The following is a 5,754-nucleotide window of genomic DNA, read 5'->3' on the forward strand; positions in this document are numbered from 1 at the left end:
AAAAATATAGATATATGCCATAAAAGATATATCATCGAGTTCATATTCAAAAGAAGTTTTAAATGATATATTTTTTATGAAATTTAATTCATATTCTGTTGATAAAACTAATGGTCAAAGTTTTTCTAAAACTACGTGCATTCGTGTTAAACTGAACTGGAGGGAGTAAAATTCCACATAGATACGCTTTGGACACATAAATCTGCTAAAAAGCACTTTATTTCTCCGGTGGATGTTTACTTGATATATAAAGTGCAGGTATTTTTTCACATGATAGGGAGCACGATTTGATCTGAATTTTCCTGCAGTTTTGCACCATGCAAATGGCTTCAAATACATTTTTTCAATAAAGAACGTTTTATTATTTAAACGGTTAAACATTACGTCCGGGGTCTGCGTAACTAAGATGCACACAGTGGATTCAAATGCATGCAAGTAACATATGATGAGCATAGTAATTTAGATGGCTTTAAAAAAAAGGATGCCCGAGCCACTGCATCGATTGATGCATACATCCATCAAGATGGTTTAACTTGTGATTATAGTTCTGGATCTAATAATTAAGATGGATAAATTAGTACTAGCTAGAACATGACTAATCCCAATCTACTCGATGAATTGATCATACATAGGTGGATGATTACTGTGATGTGTTGAAGACGGAGATCCATATTACGAATGCAACAATAACAAGATTATCTAGTCATGCCAAGGATATATGGAAGAGCCCAAGGGGGACGGTGATCCGTATCGAGATCCTTGTTGTACTGGCGGCTTTCTTCTTTCTTTTCCTCGGTGTCTTTGGGCGCTACCGTCGCCAAAGCAGAAACCTGTTCGTCCAGAAAGGTGTCTTTGGCGTTTATACCTTGTCCTCCTCACTGGTAGCCTACACCCTGGGTTCAATGCAGTCCTCCTCTGTAAAGAGCAGCATGTATCGTTTTTGGGCCATATCCCTCTTCATCCTTCATGGTTGCACCGACTCCATCACAGCCCACAGTCTGGGTGACAACAAAGAAATCATGAAAAATATCAGCCAGATGTTGGTCTACTATATGTATGGTGCATTCCTGATTATCAGTTACCCGAACATGACAACCTCAAGGAAGAACATGATGGTTTTTTATCTATTTGGACTCTACGTTGTCAAGTTCACTCACAGAATATCAGCATTTTTCTTGGCAACCGGGTCTGGGAATGTGAGCAAAACGGTTGCTGATTACATGTATCAAAAGCAGAAAATAGGCTGGGTGTTTGATCCAGCCACAATGAAAGGTTGCCATTACCTAGTTGACTGGCCGATTGGGAAATTCAAGCTGGATAATGAGACATATGCAATTGAAATAGCAGCAGATCGTAATGAAGTCATCGACATAGAAAAGATATGGTTATGCAGGTCACTAGGCCGAGAACTCAAGTATGAATGCCTTTCCTTCTCTTTGTGTCATCTATTGAGAAGGCGTATCTTTGGGTTTGCATGCGGTGAATCTAAGATAAATGCACATAATTTTGTATTCAAGGGGCTGCTCTCCGATCCGGAAAATGATTACAGCAGAGTATTCAAGGTGATTGAAACCGAGTTAGCCTTCATATATGATTTCTGCTTCACCAAGTATGCTGTCATCTATTATAAGTTAAGAGCTGCAACAATTTGGTACCTGGTCTCGGTAGCCAGTATATGCTTTGCAATATATGTCGTAGCTACCGATGGGGGTAAATACAACTGTTCTCGTACTAAAGATCAGTCTTTTATCGTCAACACCAAGGCTGATTTTATCATCACCTTTGTGATACTGGCCACCGCTGGTTTGCATGAATTGGTACAGATGCTGATTTTCTATACAAGTATTTGGGGCAGAGTGTCATTTGCTTGTCAGCATATCCGGGAAGAAGAGGCAATGGCGAAAAGAGGAAGGGTTAACTGGTGTTGCATGATGATCATGCTGAGACTAAAAGGGCTTCTAGCGAAGATTGGTGTGCGATGTGGCTCAAACAAAAACCACTGGCTACACGAGCTTGGGCAGCACTCACTGATTGAAGCAGTCAGCTACCGTTCTGATCCATCGGCGGCCAAGGGGAAAGATACTAACTTACTTAGCAAGCTCGTGAAAATTGCGTTGCAGATGGACCAAGGCTTGTATCTCCGTAACATACATCTAAGAAGTACGCAAGCATCCAATGTTCGTGGAAATATAAGGCCTCCTATGAAACTAAATTCACAAGTAAAGAAGGCACTTGTGCTTTCCCTTGTGCGTACTCAAGGAAAGCTAACGAATGGCAAATCATCGTTAGTGGCCAATGAAGCAGGATCTCTCTCATGGGCTTGTGAGTGGGACGTGCATCCCCAAACAGCCTGCATCATCTTGACTTGGCACATTGCAACATCTTACTGTGAGATGATGATAACATCGCGAGGCGGCCCCAGCGGAGAAGAAACCAAGTCATCAGTACACTTCGGCGTCGCCACAGCACTGTCGAGATACTGTGCACACCTGATGGTCTCTGAGCCGAAGCTTCTCCCGGGCAACCGTTACGATACGTCATATGTGTTCGACACAGTTGCTGAGGAAGCGACAAAGTTCCTGCAGAGTGAAACGAACAAATATGAGGCCATGAAAAATCTGATGTTGCCGCCACCGACAGTCTTCGGGAGAGGCGTGGCACTGGGGAAGCAACTGGAGGTGATGCCGGAGGGCATATGCTGGAAGGTGATGGCTGATTTCTGGGCCGAGATGTTGCTCTACCTTGCACCGTCGGATGAAGTCGATGAGCACATCGAGAAGCTCGCAAATGGTGGGGAGTTCATCACCCACATATGGGCTTTGCTCTCTCACGCAGGCATCCTTGCAAGGGATGACGAGCTTCCAGTTGGATCGGCGTAAACAACAACAATCCACTACACCCTTTATCACTTGGGTCTGTATCTTCTTCTTTTGACCAACTAAGCATGGTGTTCTGTGTGAACATGTATAATGTTTTCTTTTTCTTTTTCTTGAGAATTGCCTTGTATCTATGACATGTTATTTTATAAGTTTCCGACTCGAAGTCTATGTATGCATTTACTGATTTTCGAAATGGGGAACTTAGCCCCAGCCTCTGCATCTACTCAGGGTGTACATACCTTCTTGGCTTATACTGATGTGATAAGGAACGAGCAACTTTGGTCTATATAAGTAAATCGAATTTCCACTTCTAGTCTGTTGAAATGATGCTACTTTGTACAAGGGAATTGTGCTAGTGAAATGTCACACTGAATAAGAGGTGAAAATACTTGAACTGTATGAGAGATTCAGAATAAGAATAGCATTAAAAAATGCATTGCATCAAGCAGTTTCACAAGGGGTGGTCCCGAAGTAAAGATGCCATGCGGTAGTTATCTTCTGAAATGTTCAGCAGAAACAATCAGTAGTTTGCTAGCAGATAACATCTCCAAGTCACATGAGTCATCACAGAACTCATCCATATTACTCAAATTTACATCTAGAAAATATGTGGTAGAATTCAGTAGAAAAACTGTGCATACTAAGTTCGTTAAATTGTCAAGTCACACATGACCTCAACAGACTAGCTATTTATGCGATCTAACAAAACATGTCGCGATTAAGAATGCCGAGTACTGAACTACTGATACCTCAAATTACCAAACATGAAATCTGGGTATTTATGTCAAATGGCTCACATGGTTCTGCGTCCTCTCAGTTGCGTCGTCTACTCATGTATCTAACTACCTTTGCAAGTGTCTCCTGAGCCGCCAATGTCTGGTTGTGGGTGTGGCCAAGCATGACAGTCCTGATACTAATACAGGTTCTGCACAACTCGTAGGCACTGTCAAATAACCCTCTCCTCATCAGTAGCTTCGCTCTTGTCTTGAGGAGCGTTGCTTTCAGCAGTGTCATCTCATGCTAGACGAATTCGTCGACATGGTTGTCTGCCCACAGTTTCTTTTTCCAGCACTGCGATCCCAGCTTCAAGTCTTGTAATCGTGATGCCATTGACTTCTCCGCATCCTCGAGGATGTTGATACACACCTTGAGCCAACTCCAATGCTCAGCTACACCGGGAAAATGTCATGAAAGCTTGGATTGACAGGGGCAATGCTATCTTATTTATGAAGACCACCAGGTCGACTGCCTTAAGTTGAACCGCAGGTGGATCTGATTTGAAGCCAAACAATTGAACACGTACCTGTCAACCCATTCAGGATGTATCATCCAGTTCTTCTTTGGAGTACGGGTCTGCAGGGGCTCGAGGCTCTGCGGATCAGCCTCCAAGTACGCTGCATGATGTTTCTGATCAATCACTGGATCAAGCAACGATCGGGCCACCATATCTGCACACATAACACCATTGTTCACACAGAAAGCTTAGTTCATACATATTACAAATTGTAGCATTGTTCGGATATAGTAAAAATTAAACCATTGATCACAAAGATTACAAATTAATGCATAGTTCATACATATTACAAATTAAAGCATTATTCAGACATACTACAAATTAAAGCATAGTTCGTACATATTACAAATTGAAGCATTGTTCAGACATACTACAAATTAATCCATAGTTCATACATATTACAAATTGAAGCATTGTTCAGACATACTACAAATTAAACCATAGTTCATACATATTACAAATTTGCTACCTGTCTCCCTCTAGTTCTTCCCCTCCCACGCCTTCCTCGATTGCCTGTGTCCAAACTAGTTGCACGGAAAACATTGCCTAGTTGGACCACCCGCTTCGGCCTCATCCATATCATTCCTAATGCGCCTTGTCTCCCGTTGACCTCTACTTGTCCGCAATAACCTTGGGTCAGGGATGTACCGCCTTTCATTTGGTATCACCGTAGTAAAATTTCCCACAACTCTATATCCTACCATCTAACCGGTCCAGGTGTTCAGCACAGACTCTTTCATGTAATATGGAGAGATGAAAGAGATTGAGTCCATCCCTAGTTGTCTAGAAGCTGCCAGCACATGCGAGCATGGAAGGTGAAGCAACTTCGGTTTGTTGCATGTGCACTCACACGATGGCCATTCTTCATTTCCAATTCTGACCTCATGTGTTCTCACCGCATTCACACAACCAAACTTATCGGTAGGTAAGCGCACCCTCAAACCTCCTTTCCTGATTACCGATGGCTAGAACAATGTGTGACATACCCTTCTTCATCTTGTCATCCATATATTCCATAATGGACTTACAGTAAGGATTGTTTGGATTTTCCAGCATATGACTCTCAGCCAACTGGCGTCTCTCTTTGAAATAATTTATAGTGCCATATAAAATACCCTCCACAAGGGTTGTCAGCGGCAATGCCATATTTCCTCTAAGCACGGAGTTGTATGATTCAGCTAGGTTGGTAGTCATCACTCCATACCTAGCTCCATGTGTGTCATGCAGCAAAGACCACCTTTCTAATGGCTCGTGCTCTATCCACTCGCCAAAAATTTAATCCGTCTTCCACGCCTCCTTCTAGTATTGGGTGGGTCAAATCCATGCGGAGTCAACTGTTATCGGCAGATTTTGGCTAAATCGGGGAGATGGGCCGCGATCAAGATGGGCTTAGAGATTACATATAAAGGAAATACGTGAATCGGCCTCGTATGCAACGTTTGGGCTAGTTTGCCCTTGTATCTTGTAATATATTAGATTACGTGTCGGTTAGAAGTCGGAGTTTTACCCGTGCACGGTTAGGTGCACGCCTGAATTAGAAAGTCCCCTGGACTATAAATATGTATCTAGGGTTTATGGAAT

The 5,754-nt window shown here is 42.6% G+C and overlaps 1 pseudogene; it reads right to left on the minus strand.

Moving 5' to 3' along the window:
• Positions 1–3,692: 3,692 nt before the first annotated feature.
• Positions 3,693–5,367, minus strand: LOC124652486 (annotated as a pseudogene).
• Positions 5,368–5,754: the final 387 nt, after the last annotated feature.

The sequence above is a fragment of the Lolium rigidum genome, chromosome 5 (genome assembly GCF_022539505.1).
Source record: "Lolium rigidum isolate FL_2022 chromosome 5, APGP_CSIRO_Lrig_0.1, whole genome shotgun sequence".
In the NCBI taxonomy this organism is placed as follows: Eukaryota; Viridiplantae; Streptophyta; class Magnoliopsida; order Poales; family Poaceae; genus Lolium; species Lolium rigidum.